The sequence below is a fragment of the Macrotis lagotis genome, chromosome 2 (assembly GCF_037893015.1).
Source record: "Macrotis lagotis isolate mMagLag1 chromosome 2, bilby.v1.9.chrom.fasta, whole genome shotgun sequence".
NCBI lineage: Eukaryota > Metazoa > Chordata > Mammalia > Peramelemorphia > Peramelidae > Macrotis > Macrotis lagotis.
The window spans coordinates 264,874,394-264,897,157 of NC_133659.1; the positions used below are offsets into that span (position 1 = coordinate 264,874,394).

Genomic DNA, 22,764 nt, shown 5'->3' on the forward strand with positions numbered 1-22,764 from the left:
ACCACTACTGGGTCTATACCCTGAAGAGATGAGGAAAAAGGGTAAAAACATTACTTGTACAAAAATATTTATAGCAGCCCTGTTTGTGGTGGCAAAGAATTGGAAATACAGTAAATGTCCTTCATTTGGGGAATGGTTTAGCAAACTGTGGTATATGTATGTCATGGAACACTATTGTTCTATTAGAAACCAGGAGGGATGGGAATTCAGGGAAGCCTGGAGGGATTTGCAAGTACTGATGCTGAGTAAGATGAGCAAAACCAGAAAAACACTGTACACCCTAACACCAACATGGGAGTGATGTTCAACCTTGAAGGACTTGCTCATTCCATCAGTGCAACAATTGGGAACAATTTTTGGCTGTCTGCAAAGGAGAGTACCATCTGTATCCAGATAAAGAGCTGTGGAGTTTCAACAAAGTACAAGGACTATTCCCTTTAATTCAGAAAAAAACAAAACAAAAACCCAGATGTCTTATTGTCTGATCTGGTTACCTCTGAGAATTATGTTCTCTTTAAGGATATGATTTCTCTCTCATCACACCCAATTTGGATCAAGGTACAACGTGGAAACAAAGTAAAGACTGACGGAGTGCTATCTGTGGGGCAGGGGTGGGGGGAGGGAAGCAAGATTGGGGGAAAATTGTAAAACTCAAATAATATCTTTAATAAAAATTTTAAAAAAAGAAATCATAAGGTTATTAAGGGAACATAGGGGAGTATAAGTTGATAATAAATAAAGTTAGAAGATTAAAAAGAAGAAATAATAAAGGACAGCAACATCATAAAGAAAAATAACTTCAGTGGCGGCTAGGTTGGCCTTAGAGTCAGGAGTACCTGGGTTCAAATCCAATCTCAGACACTTAGTAATTACCTGTGTGGCCTTGGGCAAGCCACTTAACCCCATTTGCCTTGCAAAAGAAAAAAAAAAGAAAAATACCTTCGAAAGACTTGATAACACTATACAATGATGATCTTCATCTCCAGAGGTCCTGTGTGATGAAGCATGTTATCACTTATTGATGGAGAGGTAATGAACTCAAGGTACTGAAAGAGACACACAACTTTGGAAATGATAACTGTGGAGATTAATTTTCTTACTCTGAATATTTTTTATTATTTGTTATGAGTTTATTTTAGGTTTTGTTTTCCTTTTTTTTTTAATGGCAGGAGATGGAGAGAAGAGATATGGTTAAAAGTAAGGATGAAACAAAAAGAGGACCATTATTAAAAATGTAACAATCAGAAGGAAGCAAAGATAAATAAGACAGTTTTGAGAATAGGAAATTATTAATGCTTTTTTTAAAAAAAAGGAAATGATAAGAAATGGAATTTTCATCAATGAATGTAAATCTCCCCATATTACAAACATTGATTTATCCCAAAGATTATGGCTATTTCTGAAAATGTTTAAATGTTATTGCATGCAGAGGATTGTACTAGCTACTGTTCTTGTTTATTCTTCATTTTCAAAAAGGACCAATGATATCACAATGTGTAGGGGTCAAGGTACAGTGTATACAGCTTTGACAGATCAGTCTCATAAAAGTTCAGAAGGCTTCCTGTGGGGAGTGGAGAGAGGGAAGCAAGAATGGGGAAAAATTGTAAAATTCAAAATAAATAAAATTTTTAAAAAAACTAAACTAAAAAAAAAAAGATTTCAGAAGGCATTAACACAGACCAGGCACAAGTTGTCCATTAGAGCATTTGCTCCAGTCCATGTTTGCTTGTGCTACTGTGATTCTGCTTTGCTTATGGAGTATAGCACCTTCTTTGTTGCAGGCTTTACATACTACCTGCTAAGAGAAATGCAAATATTAAATAACACAAGAATCTTATTACACTAGGTTGTTGCTTAGCATTTGGTAGCAATATTACTCAAATTAATATTTTAAAATATCACAAATGACAAAAACAAGTTCAAAGTGTTATATGAGATCAGAGGGGAGAAAAATTAGCCCTTTAGAATGTCTTGTGGAAATCATAGAAGAATAGGCATTTGAGTTTGACTTTAGAAGATGGGTGGAATTTCAGCAATGAAAAGATTGGGAGTGAATGGGTGATTAACCAAGAGATTTGAGTGCTATATTGTTCATGTGTTTGTCAGCCAGATTGTCCTTGTCTGCTTCTAAATGCAAAAATTACCTATTTTTAGATAAATTTTAATTGTTTTCAATTACACGTATTAATTGCAATTTTAAATTTTTTAAAAACATAAGTTTTGACTTCCAAACACCCTCCCTCTCTTCTCCTCTCCCTGAGAAAATAAGCATTTTGATATAGATTACACATGTGCAGTCAGATAAAACATTTCCATAGTGTCAAATTGCAAAAGAAAATATAGACCAGGGAACAGTTGGGTTGTGAGGCAAATAGAGCACTGGCCCTGGAGTCATGAGGACCTGAGTTCAAATCCCATCTCAGAAACTTGCTATTTACTAGCTATGTGTCCTTGAGCAAATTGCTTAACCCCCATTGCCCCACGAAAAAAAACAAAAGAAAAAAAAACATAGACCAAAAAGAAAATAACATTTAAAATATATTATCTGATTTGCATTCAAGCTCCAGCAGTTCTTCCTCTGGAGGTAGATAATATTTTTATGAGTGGAATTATCTTAGATCATTATTTTGCTGAAAATAATTAAGTTATTCATAGTTGCTCATAATTCAATGCTACTGTTATTGTGTGCAATGTTCTCTGTTCATTTCACTTCTCATCATTTCATATAAATTCTGCCATGTTTTTTCCTGGAAGCATACTACTCTCCATATCTTATAGCACAATAGTATTCCATTTAATATCTGAGGTATTTAAAATCATCTCTTCTTTGCAGATCAACCTGCAGAGAAAGGAGATAAAGCAATGTAAAAATAAACAAAACTACTCTTTGGATATATGCTCAGTTTTGATAGGTATGAATATGGAGACATGTAGTAACATTTATGAAATGCAATTATCTATTTTAAAACAGAAAAAAATTGAATGGTCCTAAAAGAAAGAACTTAATAGGCCATGGCTTCTTCATTCTTAAAAGATCACATTGGCTTTAAAAGTTTCTACCAGATCTTAGTGTTGAAGCAACAAAGAAATGAATCCACTATTCTATGTTCCAACCAAACTTCAGTATTTCCTGTTCTTGCCCCCAATGTCTACCATTTCTGTATTTTTTCATCAAGGTGCCACCTATATATGGAATGGCCAGTCACCTCTTCCCTGCTTTTATCTACACATAAAATTCTCTCTCTTTTTCAAGATTCATCATTTGCCACCTCCTCCCTGAAGCTTACCATGATCCACCTAAATGAAAGTGATCTCTGTCTTCAAATTTAAATTGACATTTTTCTGCGTATCTCCTTTACATCTAACACATTTTGCCTTGTTTCATAACCATTTGAATACTTATATTTCCCATGTTATTTGGTTGTAAGTTTCTTGGAAATAGCATTTATCCCAAGCATCAATTACAGTTCCTATTGTTACTGAAATAAATTTTATGAATTGTATCTATTAAATATATTACCCAATGCTGAAGAAATCTATTCAAAACATATTACTAGTACCTGAAGTAGCATTTATTGAAACCTACCTAACACCAGCCCTTGTGATTGTAGAAGATACCACAGTTCTCCCATTTACCCAGCCTAATGTTTATTTCTCACTCCACACTTCATTGGCTGCCAAGTCATCTGTTTTCTACTCTTGTAATATTTCTCATGTATATGTTTCCTTATCTATTATGACAGTTCCATTATCCTGGTGCAGGTACTTATCATTTCATACCTGCCATTTAACAACAATGTTTTCATTAACTTCCCATGAGTTACTCCCCATTCTAGTCTATCCTTCATTCAATTGTGAAAAGATCTTCCTAAAATGTAAATCTCACCATGTCACCTCTTATCCAATCATCAACTCTGATGGTTCCAAATTACCTCCAGCATCAAATCCAAAATCCTCTATTGGGAAATCAAAGTCTTTTACATACTGGATCATATCTACCTTATAAGTCTTCTTACTAAATCTTATTCTCCTTGCTGTACTCTACCATTCAGGAACATTGGTCTCCTAATTGTACCTTGAAAGACACAATCCATCTTTCAAGTTCACAGCATTTTGTCTACCTCCTCCCACAGCAAGAATTCTCTTCCTTTTCATTTTTAACTCCTGTCTACTCTGACTTCCTTCAAGTCTCAACTAAAGTACTACCTTATCTCTATAAGATAAATTAGATCTAAGCATGCTGTTGCATGAATCTAAGTTACTCTTGCTAAATGGGACTTGGGACACAATTCTGTAATGCCTATGTTTTGCCTCCCAAATAACATTCAAATGCAGTCTGGTTCTATAGAATCAAATTATTACCTCTTACTTCTTTCAGTCATCTCATTAAAGACAACTTTTCTCAAACTGTACACTTCCATTTCTTCCTGTCCCCTCCACATATCCTGTTGCTGTCCTACTCCAACTCTGCTGAGACTCTTAATTGGTGTATAGTATGGTGCATTTCTAAACATCTGATCCTACCTTCCTTCCCTTAAGATCTAGCTCAACCACCATTTTTTTTCCAGTGAACTCCAGATTCAACAATGATTCCTTCCTATTGTACTTGGTTTGCATCTACTTATGAACTTAGTTATCTGAGTTTATGGCAAATCCACCTCCTAGATAATATATAAGCTCTCTGAGATCAGGGACTATGTCTTACTGAATCTTTTTCTCTCAATACAGTACAATGCTCTCTACACAGGAGGTATATAATAAATTCTCTTTTAAAAAGTTTGGAGACCCATATAGTCATGTTAAAATATTTTTTATTAAATTTTTCTATAACCTGTGCCTCTTCCTGACTTTCCTTCTCAAAATTATAGTTTTCCTTTGTTCTGGAGAGAGGTGATGACTGGCCACAAAAAACAGATTTTCAAATTATTCCCCAGAATTTTTTTCAGATTTACTTTCACAGAGAAAATTCATTGCCATTCAACCTTCATAGGGTTGGGGTGGGTGGTCAAAGAAATTATAACACAGGAAAAGGGATGCTGTTCATTAAAAGTCTATTTTTCACTGTCTTTCTTCCTTCTGTTGACTTGATATTTGGACTTTCAGGATGGGGGGGGATGAGCAAGAGAGCAGTTACATGGACAGATAGAAAGATAAGGAGTTGCGCTAAAAAAAGTTGGGGCTCCATAAGGATACTATCTAAGCATGGGACAAAAATTGAAATAAGTGGAGATCAACACAATCAGTAGAGGTCTCCACCAGAAAGCACAGAGAGAAATTTAAAGTAATCAGGAGAAATGATCCTGTAATAATGAAATTTCCACCTATCACAATTCCTGTTAGACTGCTGAGCGAGCAAGTTGATAGATCTTTTGATCTTAGTTCTTGATGGAGAAGGAAAGCTCCTAACATTATGCCTTTTACAAGATTGTCATGGAGATTCTGCACTGTTTCACCCAAATATATGGAAGGTGAATCATTTGGAAATTATTGGGGGCAAATAAATCAGGGTAGTCTTTTTTGCTTTCTTCTATACAAAATAAACTTCATAATCATTTGATTCTACATCTCCGAATCAATTAATAGAATAAGTAGTGAACTGAGAAAATGAAACCCAAGATTTAGGGGCTCTTGGGGTATAAAAACCCACAGACTTTCTATTTTAATATTTTGTGCAATATTTCATTTCAGATATTAATTTGAACCCAGACAACATGAGTTAATATCAAGTGCTTTGAGTTGAAAACACAAAGAATGAGAATAGCCACAACATCTTCTAAGTGCCCTCTTCTGACCAGAATGAACATTGCAGCCTCTTTAGAAAGAATTATTTCCAGTAGAGTCCTAAAAGAGGACTTAAAAGATCTCTTGATTTATGGTTGAACTAGAGTGCTCCCTAGAAACATTGCAATTTCTTGCTGAATAATTTCCAATGATAGATTTTTCTTCTGTAGGAGTACCACACAAAACTTGTATAGCTTTCTTATTAGGAGTGGTTGTCCATTGAATATTGTTTAAAAATGATTACTAAAATGAATATAATCTACCATTCTAGTAGCTAATATACAATTCACAACAAAATTGACTTTATCTTTGAACACCTTCACTTATTGAAAGAAATAAATTATTACTTACATTGAAAACATACTATTTTTCCATTCCTTGTGAAGCCAGAATTGTCTTTGCATATTTGCTGATTTAACAAGGTCATCTTCCAGAAGTTCAGATAAAAAAATGAAAAAAGATGTAAGCAAGTCTCATCTCATTATAACTAAAAGAACCAAGCTAAAGGAGAAGGAATAATGATAATGTAAATTTTTTTCTCCTAAATTTCAGATAAATGGGACTAAAGTAAAGAAAGACTTGCTCTCTATCCCTCCTTTGCAGACCTAAGTAACACACTTCACTTTAATCAAACTGACTTAAATTTCTCTTTTAATTTAAGACTTACAAAGTACTTTTCTTTCTATAGACCTGGGAAGCATGCAGTTATCTATATTTTTTCAGATGGAAAAAAAAGTAATACAGAGGAGATGTGAATTATCCATGGGAAAACACATTGATATTGTTAATGTCATAAACTAAAGACAATTGGTTTGACCACATGCCCAGGCTACAGGGTACATGACAATTGGTTGAGGGTCATGCATTTAAAAAAAAAAAGAAGGAAGTCAAACATTTTTCATTTTTTTCTTTCAAATTGAAAAAGCAGTAAATTATTAGAATTGTTATATTTGACCAAAGACTATTACCTTTAATTTTTTAAAAATGATATCTTATTATGTAATTTTGCTATCTCTTATACTATATTTTTTCCTTAAGGATAAGTTTTCTCTCTCATCACATTCAACTGAGATCAATGTATATCATGGAAACAATGTAAAGACTAACAGACTGCCTTCTGGGGGGGAAGAAAGATTGGGGGGAAATTATAAAACTCAAAATAAATAAAATTTTTCTAGACTTAAGAAATTCATGGAAAAAATATTAGTTGTGCAGATTAAACTTAAAAGTGTGTCCTGTGAAATTTCAAAGCATTATTTAGGTGGCAATTTTTGGTTGTACACCCTCAGTTTGCTTTCAAAGTTCCACTATCTGGCACTCCTTTAACATCCCCAGTTTTCCTGTAACTTATATGCCACTCTACCCAGTTGTACTTTTTCTTCCATTCATTGACATTGACCTCCTTATTCTTCCTTAATCAAGATATTCTGTTTCCTACTAATCATTTTTCCTGTCTTTAGTAGAGATTATATTCATCTATCACAAAGATCATTCAGTATGACTAAATGGGATTTATATACCAAGAATGAAAGGTTGTTATAATATTAGGGAAACTATAAGCATAATTCTGGAGAACAATTTGGTACTTTACAACCAAAAGCTATTAGACAGAGATAGGAATCTTCATCTATGATTCAGGAGCACTTTTAATGAACTGGACACTGAAGCAGAAGGGTCTTTGGGGTCAAATCTGTCTCTTATCCAAAAACCTTAAATTCTATCCTAAGATCTTGAACTGTCACCAAGAATGCCCACCACTTCAACAAGTCTATAAGGACTCAATGAGAGTTGAACTGGAGACAGTTGCTATGTGTGGGACATGGCTAAGGATCTAATAAAAAAATTGGGGATTTAAATTATGCAATACCATAGAGATATAAAATTGTTGATTTAGGCTAAGGACTGTGGAAGAGACAATAGGTCATTTTTTAAGTTAAACAAGACTTGAATTTCCTTTCTCCTCCCCCAACATCTTATTCTTTAAAATTTGAATTCTAGGTGATCCAGGTAATGTTTCAAACTGAAAACTTTTATTTCATATTATAGAAATGCTCAAAGAAAATGAAAAGATAAGAATGACAAATCTTGTATCCTTTTGAAACTGTCATCCCTCCAGGTATCTTTGGAAAGCCACAGATCAGATTTACATTTTAGAAATGAACAATGGAGCAAAATAACCTGTGTGTAGATCCTTTCTTCTTTTAGCAAGTTCACATCTTGTCATCTTCCTACAATGGACTTCCATGCTGAGAAAGACCCAGGCTTTGGGAAACATCACTGTTCTGATAGTGTCGAATGAGCTAACAATCAGATATCATTGTAGTTCCAACAATCACAACTCAAAGATGGAAGGTTTGAGAGAAAAAGACTGTACTGATGATTAGCCCAATGAGAGAGAGAGAGAGAGAGAGAGAGAGAGAGAGAGAGAGAGAGGAGAGAGAGGTTAGGATGTACCAGGTTGTCAAATACTGTCATCACATAGTGCAAGCTATTGTTTGCCCAGCACTGTTGATGTGCTATGGTGGCCTCACTGATTGATACAGGAGGAATCAAAAGCATTTAAGACCAAAAGACTCCTGAATCAGCCAGACCATCTCTAATAGTCCTGTTTCTAAAAAAATTACATCCTAGGATGGAAAGATTCTAGTAAAGGTAAGTGTGAAGAATATCATGCACAACTTACCCTTCACATAATTGTAAATATAATTGTGCAAGTCATGCCTCCACAGTGGATAGAGCACTGGCCCTGGAGTCAAGAGTACCTGAGCTCAAATCTGGCCTCAGACACTTAATAATTACCTAGCTGTGTGGCCTTGGGCAAGCCACTTAACCCTATTTGCCTTGCAAAAAAACTAAGATAAAATAAAATAAAATAAAAATATAGAAAGAGAAGATCAATGAATTGGGCATGCAACTAAAAAAACCAGAAAAAGAACAAATTAAATATCCCAATTAATTATCAAATTAGAAATCTGAAAAAATCAAAAAATAAATTAGTAAAGTTGAAAGTAAGAAAACTATTGAACTAATAAAAAACTAAATTGATTTTTTGAGAAGAAATAAAATACCTGAATCTTTGGTTAATTAAATTTTTTAAAAATGGCAGATTAACAGAAGTAGACATAAAATTCTTAAGCAACACTAATTTGGAAAAAAGAAATTGAACCAACCATCAAAGAATTCCCTAAGAAAAAAATTTCTAGGGACAGGTGGATTTATACTTGAATTTTACCAAATATCTGAAGAACAATTAATTCCAATTCTGAATAAACTGTTTGAAAAAATAGATGAAATAGTTCTGCTAAATTCCCTCTGTGACACCAATATGAAGCTGATATCTAAATTAGGAAGAGATAAATTAGAGAAAGAAAATTATAGAGAAATTTCCCTAATAAATATTCATACCAAAATTTTAAATAAAAGATTAGCAAAGAAATCACTAGAATAATATGCTATGACTAGGTATGATTTATTCAGGGCTAGTTCTATAATAGGAAAACCATGAACATAATTGACCATATCAAAAACAAAATAGAAATCATATGATTATTTCAATAGATACTGAAGAATTTTATTTACTAGACAGTATAGGAATAAATGGAGTTGTCCTTAAATGAAAAGCAATAACTATCTTAAACTTTTGGCAAGCATTATATGTAATGGGGATAAACTAGAAGCATTCCCAGTAAGATCATGGGGGAAATAAGGATGCTTGTTATCACCACTATTATTCAATATATTAGAAAGATTATTTTTTAACAATAAAAGAAGAAAAAGAAATTAAAGGAATTAGGATAGGCAATGAAGAAATTCTTTGCACATGATATGATGGTATACTTAGAGAATTCTAGAAAATCAGCTAAAAAAACCACTTGAAATAATTAGCAACTTAAGCAAATTTGCAGGATAAAAAATAAATCAACAGTTTCTATATATTACCAACAAAGCACAGCAAGTAGTAGATAGAAAGAGAAATTTCATTTAAAGTTAACTATAGACAACCAAAAATACTTGGGAGTCTACCTGTCAAGACAAACCCAGAAACTAAATGAGCACAATTACAAAACACTTTTCACACAAATGAAATTAGATCTAAATAATTAGGAAAATGTCAATTGCTCATAGGTAGGCCAAGTTAATACAATAAGAATGTCATTTTTAACTAATTTAAATTACTTATTTAGTGCCATACCAATCAAACTACCAAAAAACTACATTACAAAGCTAGGAAAAAATAGCAACAAAATTCATCTTGAACAACAAAAGATCAAAACTATCAAGGGAGTTAATAAAAAAAACTGCAAAGGAAGGTGGTCTAGTTATACCAAATCGAAAACAATATTATAAAGTGACAGTCATCAAACCTTTCTGGTACTAGATAAGAAATAAAAAGTTGATCAGAGGCATTGTAAATGATTAGAGTATTCTACTATTTCATTTCATAAGCCAAAGACTCTAGTTTCTGGAATAAGAATTCACTCTTTAACAAAAATTGCTGAGAAAACTGGAAAATAGTAAGGCAGAACCTAGACATAGTTCTTCATCTCACACCCTATACCAAAATAAGGTCTAAGTGGATACAGGATTTACATATAAAGGGTGTTACCTTAGGTCAATTACGAGAACAAGAAATAGTCTATCTGTCAAATCTAGGGAAAGGGGACAATTTATGACCAAACAAGAGATAAAGGATATTATAAATTGCAAAATGAGTGATTTCAACTACATTAAATTTTAAAAAAGTTTTGCACAAACAAATCCAATGCAGTCAAGACTAGAAGGAATTGCAGAAAGATTAGAATGAATATAATGGAAAGACCTTATCTAATAGGAAATGAGAGCAACCTGAAAAAACATAAATATTTGTACATATTAATACATAATAAAAACAAGTTGAAGGAGAACAATACTCAATGAATACAGTCAATGAAATGACAAGAAAGGTATACTCAAAGAAACTGTAGAAATTAGCCAATGAAACCTGTCACCTTATTCACAGCTGACAGCTGCATATCTTGTCAGATGGAAACATGGTTCTTTTTCTTATATAACAGAGTTAAATCCTGGGATGTGGGATTAAATATTCATAAATTATTTCCCTCTTTCATTTATTTACTATTTATCCTTGTATATAGCTTGCTGTATATACATATATATATATATATATATATATATATATATATATATATATATATATATATGTTGTTTCCCCCATTAGACTGTAAACTCCTTGAAAGGACTCTTCCTTTTTTTGATATTTCCAGGGATTAACACAATTTCTTGTACATTATAACCACTAATTCATGCCTTGGGAAGAGAATTCATTATATAAATAATATATATGTAAAATTAAATAAAATACGAGATAGCAATAAAACTTTCTTTTATTGGGGAGGGAATAAAAGTGAATGTTACCAATTACAAGGGCAAAAAAATTAGTCTAGACCCAAATTGTCTTTAAAAAAGTATTGGGAGAATATATTATTACATTCTTGTGTTTAACACAATTAAAAACACTTTTGACAGGGTCCTTCCAGCAGTTTTCTGAGCAAAGGGAGCTAAGAGGAGAGGTCATCACTCTTTTATAAGAAGTCTATTATTTGGAGTAAAATCCCTATCAAGGAACTAAAAGTACCACAGTTCACTCAGTTGTCCCTCCCTAGCCCAGCTGTTGGGATATTACCTTCTGTAGAAATCCTATAAGAAAGATAAAGGGTGAAACACCAAATCTTACCTCTTTAGAGACATTAGCTCAGGATGCCTCCATTGTTTAACATGAGCTTCCTGCTCTCCTTTCTCATCAGAAAACAGAACCTCCTAAGAGTCACAACTTGATCCTCTGTGCTCCTCCTAAAAATGAGTTGTCCAATGGACACCACAATGGCAGCAATGTGGAGGGATTCCAGCAGTTAGATTACAGAAAGCAAAGATTTACACTTGGCCTCTCTTTCCCAATATCTTCAGAAACTGTTTCACTGACCATTCCATTGCCTGATGTCATTGTAGCCCCCTCCACCTGGCAATTGCAATTTATGATCTTCATTATCCATTGTGCTGGGTCCAAATAATGTCTTTTCTCCCTGCATTTTACCTTGCATAAAGCTTAGGTTCTGGAATAAAGAAAAAAAAAGATGTCAAACTCATCATGATTCCTCTAACTTAAATAAACTTTTTCAAATCAAATGATGTATTTTTTCCCCTTATAAATTTTTTGTTCAAATCAAGTTGATACAGGAAAAAAATACTTTTTCTAAAGCCTTAATTTCTTAATAATAGTTTCATATCTGGCTATATTTTTTAAGTTTCCAAGAATACTCAAACTGAAAGAAAACATCCAGTTATCACACAAACCTCTAAGATATTCAGGTTTGGGTGTGAATAGAAAAGTTTGTATCATGAACACAGAGATTCTACATTTCTAGAAATGTATGTTTCCAGAGACCACATCTTAAAGGGAATGTGTATAAGGTGAAATTCTGACCTGATAGTGACAGCCAACTCTATCTGTTCAGAAATCAGTGGAAATTACCGAAAAGGAGAAATGGGTATATCATTCTTAGCAACTACTGAATGCAAAAAATGAAAAGAAGAGAATGACAATATTCAAGAATCGAGAATCTGAATTATAGTTACAGATTTAGATATAGATATACATATAGAAAATTTTATATGCATTTTGTTCATGATTACAACATTTTGCTCAGATTTTTTCATGGGGATGTTGGTATTGTATAGAATTATTTAGTGTCCATGTCTGGATCGTACTTATTTGATAAAAATGAAAATATTATAAATCTTAGTATACAGATATAGTCAAATAACAATCAAAATAACAAGATCAATTATAGATCTAGAAAATGATAAGAAAATAAATTTAGAGAAAACTCATCTAGAATGTCAAGAGAAATAAGTACTTTCAGATCCCCAGCTGTTTATGAAATAGAAATTATCAAAAAGTATTTGGTTCTAGTAGAAATAAAATAGAAATGTGAATGAGTAAATAGAGATAATTCTCAATAAATTCTCTTGTTTGACATTAGTAATTTCTAGATGATGGCATTAAGGACCCACACATTCCAGAATAGTTGTGAGATTCCTGTACAAAAGAAGATAGTAACTGGTCAAAAAAATTTCACAATATGAAGGTCAAGCCAAGATGGCAGAGTATTGACCCCCTTTTCACCTGAGTTCTCTCCTAAATCCCTACAACTAGTTTTAAATAATGCCTCTAAAGAAATTCACTAAAGAGAATAACTCCTTTAAAAGTAGAATTGATCAAATGGCAAATGTAGTACCAAAGCTAACTGAAGAATATAATTCTTTAAAAAGTTAGAATTTGGCAAGTGGAAGTTAATGACTTTATGAGACATCAAGAAAAAAATAAAACAAAATAAAAAGAAGAAAAATAGAAGAAAATGTGAATTATTTCACTGGAAAAACAACAGATACAACATAGATACAAAAGAGATCATTTAAGAATTGTTGGACGACTTAAAAGTCATGATCAAACTATAATGGCTGCAGCAGGTCAGAGATCAAGGACAACTCTGGGATACCTATTAGGGACAATACCATCCACGTCCAATGGGGGGAAAATCACCACAGAATCTGAATATATATATATATATATATATATATATATATATATATATATACAAATTATATATATATATATATATAAATATATATATATATATATATATAATACTTTCATTTTTTTAATACTTCTCAATTTTTCCTTCTAATTTCATGGTTTTCTTTCTTTCCCCTTAGTCCTAATTACTCTTACACAAAATTACTAATATGTAAAATATGTTAAATATATATGTACAACTCTTACCAGACTCTTTGCTACCAAGGTCATGGGGTAGGTGGTATTAAAATGTGGAATTTATAAATTTACAAAAGGATCAATTTTTTTAAAATGAAAAAAGTTATGATCAAAAAAAGAAGCTAGACATCATCTTTCAATAAATTGTCAAAGTAAATTGCCCTCATTTTACAAGCAGAGAGCATAATAAAAATTGAAAGAATCCTCCAGTCAGTTTCTGAAAGAGATTCCAAAATGAAAATTCCAAAAAATATTACAGCCAAAGTCCAGACTTCCCAGATCAAGGAGAAAATACTGCAAGCCATCAAAGACAAAATAATTTAAATATGGAAAAACTACAGGCAGGATAACACAAGATTTAGCAGCTTCAACAATAATGGATCAAAGATCTTTGAATATAACATTCCAGGGACTTAGAATTACAACCAAGAATCACCCACCCAACAATGGTATATAATCTTTCCAGGAGACAAACGAAATTCAATGAAATAGAGGATCTTCAGGCATTCAAGATGAAAAGACCATATTTGAATAGAAAATTTGAGTTTCAAATACAATATGCAAAAGAGGCATTGAAAGGGAAACAGGAAATAGAAATCATAAGGAATTCCAAAAGGTTAAAAGGTTTATATTCCTATGTAAAGGGTTTAAGTTAAGTATGTTGGCCATGAACTTCTCTTGAGAAAACATGAGACCCAGATGTTTACACAAGGTCAGAATGCTCTGATAACAGCAAATATCTGAGTGTGCTCTGTACTCAGGGAGGAGCTCTGGTCCTTCTTTACTTAACCATTATCTTACTCCTTTGAAGTTGATAGAAAAGAGAACACCTAGTATGAAAGAGGAAGCCTGGGAGTGATCTTTGAGTTATACTGTTTTTCATACCTAAAAGAGGCTGATAGAGTGGTTTTACATGTATAAAAAAGGACTGTCTGCTTGCAAATGCAGAGATGTAGTGGCCTGTTAATAAAACTTGTTACTCATCTCTCCTGGTTTGAAGTCTCATTATTAAACATGCTGGTTGTGTCCAGTGGCACCCCAAAGACCTTGGAAAAAGGTATGACTCGGCTGCCCAAAAGAAAAAGTCAAAGGATTTTTCAAGTGGCTCCCCAAACAGGGACAGGGATAGGGCAGAATAGGAACCAGGACCCTGTCAAAACAGAAAGACAGCAAGTAGTGAGAGTACTCCAAAAAAGGTCAGGAAGATGGGAAATTTGTTACCCACAATTAAACCAGAAGAACAGGAAGTTTGGGCTCAACAATTATATAAAATTGTAAAGAAACAAGGAGTAACTATAAACCTTTCAGATTTAAAGAGTTTCATAGAAAGAATTCAGACTGTTTCACCAGGGCTTCAAGATATAGAATTAACCCCTGAAAAATGGAAAATAGTAGGAGAGCAGATGACTAGCTATGAACAAGAATGCCCTGATTATCTAAAGATACATGTAAATTGAATTAAGGGGTTTGTAAAGAATATATTTGAGTTTGGATTCTGATGTTTTATAGCCCCTCCAGAGTCATGGGAGTCAGGACAGACTTGTGAGGTATGTGTTCTTAAGCTTTAGAATAACTAAACAAGGGTAATTTTACACTGATTGGGATGTAGTTCATGTCTTTGGGAAAAATATGGAGTGAGTGAGTAATGATAAACAGTAAAGGTAAAACATGTGAAAAATCATCTTTATCATTGTTTTTCTGTGTCTGTGACACCAATTGAAATAAAAACTGACAATGGTCCTGCATATAGCTCTTCATCTTTTAAAACTTGGCTGGTGGAAATGGGCATTTCCCATGTCACTGGAATTCCTTACAATCCTATAGGTCAGGCTATAGTGGAACGTGCTAACAGAACTATTAAGGTGATGCTTGTGAAACAAGAAAGGGGAAGAGGACGTCTATCACAAGGAATTCTAAACAAAGCAATATATATATATAATTTTTTACAAATTTCTAAACTGGACAATTTGTCTCCAGCCATGAGACATTTTCTTCAAATTAAGAGACAATTGGAAAGAAAATACTTTTAAAATAATTCTGAAAATAAATCTATGGTATTGGTAAAAGAGCTCGATGGTTCATGGTCTGGACCTTATAGAGTATTAATATGGGGACCAGGGTTTCTTTGCGTTTCCACAGATCATGGAGACAAATGGGTTCCTGCAAAAAGAGCAAGAAATGTGGAAACTGAGGAAGAATCAACGAAAGAGAAGGAGAGACAAGAGAGAAAGAAAGAATCATGCTCATAAAAGACAATTAAAGATGCTCATAAGAACATTTATGATGATGTACTTGTTAACTGTAGGAAAGGCTGATATGACTGATCATTGATGGGCTTTCATTCTGTCTCCACCGTGGTTGAAAGCACTATCCTGGACAGATACTATGCCAGAATTTATTTTACATGGAAATCTTTCTTGCATGTACAATGAAGGTGGTGTTGAAGAAATAACAAGTAATGAATCCATACAGAACTTTAACAAAACAATGACTTTCACAGGATTGATTAAGGGATTTCCTGTGTGCTTCCAGAAACAAATGGGAGGAATCTGTTTGGGCACTGAATGGAATTACAATAAAAGTATTGTACTTGCTGATAGATGGTGTACTCAGATTGTGGGTAGAAGGATGTATTTGGGGGATGTTGCTGTAAAAACAAATAAGAATTCTATACAAATTGACACCAGGAAATATTACTTATATACATTGAGATTAAATGGTATTGAGATACCTTTGAATGAAACTAAACAATATCAAGGGAACAGGTTAAGGTCTTCTTGTAATTCTATTCTTCCTCATAATTGGTCACTTATGTATCATTATCCTGGTTTCATGCTCTTTAAATATTGTCATATTCATCAGTACATCAAAGTACCTTTAGACTTTATGAATTATACAGAATATTTAATATCTTGCCATAATACCATAAGAGACATGCAAGACAGAGGAGCAGTAAATTATCCTCTACTGCAATATATACATGGATCTGGAATAGAGGTTAAAGGGATATAAAAACTTGTTGCATCGGTTGGGGGACATACTGTGCAAGGAATGCCTGAATTGGTTAATATTGATATAAGAAATAATATAACTAGTAATATCACTATTGGTGCTAGGGTATGCTTGGGTGAGGGATATGCATTTTTAGGAGAAGGAAAATTTAATATTACATTAACTAAATATTCTGATGGGATGTTCAATTTAACCTGTATAAATTGTTTAGTAAGAACCTGCATAGGTCCTAAATTTGCTGTAGGTAGAAAAGTTTTCATAGTAACATGACCACATTATGCATTTACTGTTGTAAAAACAAAAAAAACTGGTATAGAACACATAGTGATCATATTTTTGAGAAAATTAATGGGAAAATATTTCCTTTCAACAGAGAAACAGAAGATGTATTTCTTGCATTATATTGTGAATTACCTTATTGGTGCAAACTATTGCAGCATCAACAGCTTTGGCTTTATCTATCTCTAATATTCAGAATCAAATTGTGGAAGCACAGGAATTACAGATGTTGATGAAAAATGTATCACAAGGCTTTAAAAATCAATTACAGATAGACAAACAGTTTCATGCAGTGATAGCTCAATTGCAAAAGGCTACTCTGTATATGGGAGAAGAAATTCAATATTTGACTTTACAACAAAAATTACACTGTGACTACAAATATAATCAATATTGTCTTATAGAAGCTAAATATAATGAACCTCAGGTGGCCTGGAATATTATTAGAGCATAATTACATGGGTTAAGATTGGATAATGTTACTTTGGAATTAACTAGGCTAGCTAAAATTGCTGATGATATCACAGAAGCATCTTCTGATCAGATAGCTTAATTTCTTTCTTTCATTCACCCCATGATGGGCTATTACATTTTATGTTACTGTATGTTTTGTTTGGTACTGGAATTTTATTGTTCTGTATCTGTTTGCCATTGTTGATAAAGGCATTGATGTTTTTTGTCAAAACAGTAATGACTGATCTATATGTCAATCCACCAAGGCAACTCTTTCCATGAGATCTGTGAGTGCTTTGCGCTTAAACAAGAAAGAGGAAATGCAAAGGGTTAAAGTTAAGAATGCTGGCCATGAAGTTCACTTGAGAAAACATGAGACCCAGATGTTTGCACAAGGTCAGAATGCTCTGATAACAGCAAATATCTGAGTGTGCTCTGTACTCAGGGAGGAGCTCTGGTCCTTCTTTACTTAACCATTATCTTACTCCTTTGAAGTTGATAGAAAAGAGAACACCTAGTGTGAAAGAGGAAGCCTGGGAGTGATCTTTGAGTTACACTGTTTTTCATACCTAAAAGAGGCTGATAGAATGGTTTTACATATATAAAAAAGGACTGTCTGCTTGCAAATGCAGAGATGTAGTGGCCTGTTAATAAAACTTGTTACTCATCTCTCCTGGTTTGAACTCTCATTATTGAACATGCTGGTTGTGTCCAGCAGCTCCCCAAAGACCTTGGGAAAAGGTATGACCTAGCTGCCCAAAAGGAAAAGTCAAAGGACTTTTCATTCCTTCTTGTAAAATGATATACTCCTAAAATTTTCTTATTAAAGGGCACTTATAAGCTCTGCTCATAAACAGAAAGCAGCAATATGAGGTATATATCATGTTATGATTACCAAAAAATAAAATAAAACTGAAGGATGAGAAAGGATAATACCTTAGGAGAAGGGAAAAGGAAGGAGTAGAATGGATAAATTATCTGCCATAAAAGAGATCTAAAAGAGATTTTACAGTGGAGGGGGAAATGGGGGAAGTGGGAAGGGAACACATGAACTTATTGTCATCAGAATTGGCTCAAAGAGGAAAAAACATCGAACTCCAAATGAGTGAAGAAATATTTTTGGAAATACAGGAAAGTAGGAAGGAAAAAAGATAAGAGAAAGGGCTGATAGAAAGGAGGACATTTTGAGGAAGTAAAAAGCAAAACATCTTTGAGAATAGACAGAGTAAAAGAAGAGAGTAGGATAAATGGGATAAAATAGGACGGAGGAAAATTTATAGTTGGTAATCATTAATTGAGAAAAAAATCACAGTGAATTTCTCTGATAAAGGCTTTATTTCTCAAACATTAAAAACTGAGTCAAATTAATAGAAATAAGTAAAGGATATGAACAGGCAACTTTCACATAAAGTAATTAGAATTATCTATGGTCACATGAAAAAATATGTTCTAAATCACTACTGATGAGAGAAATGCAATTTAAAACAACCCTGAGCTACTACCTTGCACCTGCAAGATATGTATTAACTAAGATGACAGAAAAAGAAAGTAACAAAATTTGAAGGAGATGTAGAAAAATTAAAACACTAATGTAGCTTCAGTGAATATATATGATTCAAACACTCTGGAAAGCAATCAGGAACTATGCCTAAAGTATTCTAAAATCATGCCTATCCTTTGACCAAGCAATGCTACTACTAGGTCTGTATTGCAAAGATATGAAAAGACAAAAAGGAAAAGTTCTTATGAATACAAAATTAATTTTTAGTAGTTTTTAGGGGTGCCAGAGACTTGGAAATTGAGGGAAAATCCATCAATTAGGGAAATTGGACATGTCATTATTTATGATTTATGATGGAATACCACTGTGTTTTAAGAAATGATAAACATGATACTCTCAGAAAACCATGGAAAGTCATACATGAAATGATGCAAAGTGAAATGAATTGAACCCAGAGAACACTGTCAACAGTAATAGCAAAATTCTCAGCAATACAATGATCAAAGACAATTAAGATGAAAGATGTTTTCCATCTCCAGAGAAAGAACTGATAGAACCTGAATGCAGATCAAAGGTAATTTTTCTTTTCTTTATTTTTTGAAGTTTTTTGCCTGTGTTTTCTTTAGAGAATGACTTAAACAGAAATGTGTTTTGTGTGAATATAGATATAAAACTTATGTCAAATTGTTTGTCTTCTCAATGAGGTAGGAAGAGTAGGAAGATAGAGAATTTAGAACTCAAATTTAAAAAACAAATGTCAAAATTGTTTTTTACTTTTAATTTAATTAAAAGTAAAATATTAAATAAGAAATTATATAATATGTTAATAAGTCTTTTCGTGGTAACACAAACTGGTTAAATGACAATGAGGAAATCATTAAATTGCTTCACCAGAAAATAAGTAACATCTGTTGTCTGAAGAGATGTATCACATGCAACATGTTCTTTAGATGTAATCAAAATTTTGCATACTTATAAACTATAACAAAAGAAATAAGACCTTGAAAATTCTCAGTTGAAGAAAAATCAATGATAAGAACCTATACAAAATAAATGAATCAATAGACATTTATTAAATGGCAACTATATGTCAACCACTGTGTTAGTCACTAAAGAAAGAAATGTAGGTGCAACTAGGTGGTGCAGTGGATAGAGCACCAGCCCTGCAGTCAGGAGGACCTGAGTTCAAATCCGACCTTAGATACTTAATAATTACCGAGCTTTGTGGCCTTGGGCAAGCCACTTAACCCCATTTGCCTTGCAAAAACCTAAAAAAAAAAAAGAAAGCACAAAAAAAAGAAATGTAAAAGTGAGACTTTCCCTTTGTACAGTAAATTTGCATTCTACTAGCTCTACTATATTTCAAATCTAATAAAATAAAAAAAAGACACAAACCAAATGGATCACTAAAGCATCAGAGAGCTGAATGTGTATACTGCAAACTAGCAAAGATGATGAAAAACAAATGGAGCAGTGCTGGAGGAGTTAGAACAAGATAGATGCATACAAATTTTTTGTAATACTTTTTTAATTTAAATCTAATTATAAACTTTAAACAAGAAGATTGTCATAAACCAAAAACAGAAATAATATTATAGATAAATATAATGAAATGTTATGGTGTAATAAAAATAAGAGATATAAGGAGCATGAAGGCACAAGAAGGATATTTGCATGAACTGTTGCAGAATAAAACAATTTGAAGTAGAACTAATACCCAATGACTAAACAGTCAATGAAAAATTTTTAAAAGAAAAGTGCTCTTGGGCGCATAGTGGATAAAGCACCGGCCCTGGAGTCAGGAGTACCTGGGTTCAAATCCGAGCTCAGACACTTAATAATTACCTAGCTGTGTGGCCTTGGGCAAGCCACTTAACCCCATCTGCCTTGCAAAAAAAAAAAAACCTTAAAAAAAGTGCTAAGGAACTGGAAAATCAATGAAAATTATAGAAAATATCTAATTAAGCCTATTGAATAGAGTCACACTTCTCATATCATAAAATTTAATTTCGGGGGTATGAGAGGGATGGAATACTCAGAAATGATTTCCCACTTTTATTTATTTCCTATTTACCTTGTACATAGTTAACTATGGATACATTTGTTCACATGTTGTCTCCCCCACCCCCTACTCCCATTAGACTGTAAGCTCCTTGAAGACAGAATGTCTTTTGCCTCTTTCTATGTTCCTAGTGCTTAGCACAATATCTCACATACATTATGTACTTCTAAATGTTTATTGAATCAAATCAAATATATAAGTAGTTTTTATATTTTATATAGACTTATATACATATATGTATTTATATATTTATATTCATAAATTTACATATAAAATTAAATTAATTTACATGTATCATATGTATTATATATTTATATTCATAAAATAAATGGTAACAATAAAACTTTCCCACAAGGGGGAAAGGGAAATAAAAGAGAATGTTACCAATCCCTAAAGTTTAGTCTAGACCCAAATTCTTTTTTTAAAAAGTACTCCTTTATGGGACCTGTTCCTTCTCTTTAGCATAACTAACCCCACCCTTGGCAATAATCCATTCCCCATGTACTTATAATGCTTCATCAAACACACCAGTTTTCAAGAGGAAGGGACCTAAGAGGTCATAATTCTCTTGCAGACAAAACTCCTTATAAAGGTTCTGCAAGTAGGACAACTCCCTCATTGAGACCTTAGCTTAAAAGTTGGGAGCCTCCCCTTCTGTTGGAACAACCTCAGGGAGAGGGAAGGTGAAACATCAAATCTTGCCCCTGTTGAGGCCTCAGCTGAAGGATGGTCTCCTTTGTTCAAAGTGTTTGAGTCAGGGTGGATAGAGCACCAGTCCTGGAGTCAGGAGTACCCGAGTTTAAATCCAGCCTCAGACACTTAATAATTACCTAACTCTGTGGCCTTGGGCAAGTCACTTAACACTATTGCCTTGAAAAAAAGAACTAAAACCATAAATAAAAATAAAATTTTAAATTTAAAAATTTAAACAAAATGTTTGAGTCTCCCTTCCTTGTCCTCATCAAAAAGCAAGTCACCTCCTAACAGCCACCCTTGATCCTATGAACCTTTCCTAGGAAAGTGCTATCCAATGGATACTATAATGGAAAAAATGCAGAGGAATTCTATCAATTATAGATTACAATAAACAAAGGACTACACTAGACCTGCCTTTGCCAGTCTTTCTGCTGGTGTCCATTCCCCTGAACCATCTAGCAATGGCCATTCAATTTCATACTGTCATTAGAATCCCTACTGCTTCCAGTGGCTACTGTGGTCCTTGCTGACTATTGTGTGAGAACATGTAATGTCTCTGCTCTCTGCATTCTGCCCAGCAAAGTCCTCTAGTGCCATAGATACAAGTTGTAAAGATAAACATTGCTTAGGTCCTGTAGTCAAAGAAAGAGGTCAAATCTGGCCTCAGTTTCTAGCTTTTTTACTCTGGAATGATGTTTTCTTGTCCTTCATTTTCAAAGAATACAAAGATATCAAGGAGGTGATGTCTGTGAATTGGATTTGAGTGAGTGACAAGTTTCTTAGCCTTTGTCTGCCTCAGGTTCTTCAATTATAAAACAGAGATAATAATACCACATATCTTCCAGGGTTTTTGTTGGTGGTCAAATAAGATAATATTTGTAAAGTTTTGAGCACATTGCTGAGTACATATTAAATACATATTAAATAAATTCTTTTTATCTTCTTTCCTTAATTCATTCTTTCCTTCTCTCCTTATTTTCTTCTTTATTTCTTTCAGGATTAATTGTCATAGAATGAGCCTTGAGAAAAGCCATTGAATTTGGCCACTATGGGAAGGGGCAGTGCAGAGAGAAAAGGAGCCATGGAATTATCCTTTAGCTTTCTACTCCTTTACAAGTGGAACAGGGTCTCCATAATACTAACCCCAGT

The 22,764-nt window shown here is 33.3% G+C and overlaps 2 long non-coding RNA genes across 2 annotated transcripts in view; both read right to left on the minus strand.

Annotated features, from left to right (window-relative positions):
* Positions 1-2,525: 2,525 nt before the first annotated feature.
* Positions 2,526-8,148, minus strand: LOC141511679 (uncharacterized). The gene is made up of 3 exons (XR_012475363.1): positions 7,960-8,148; positions 6,133-6,208; positions 2,526-2,839 (listed from the first exon to the last, which is right to left on the minus strand). It is a non-coding gene; the product is annotated as an uncharacterized LOC141511679 (long non-coding RNA).
* Positions 8,149-11,521: 3,373 nt separating this feature from the next.
* Positions 11,522-22,764, minus strand: part of LOC141511680 (uncharacterized) — a 51,444-nt gene continuing 40,201 nt past the window's right edge. The window contains exon 3 of the long non-coding RNA XR_012475364.1: positions 11,522-11,891. This is a non-coding gene — a long non-coding RNA (uncharacterized LOC141511680). The remainder of the gene's footprint in view (positions 11,892-22,764) is intronic.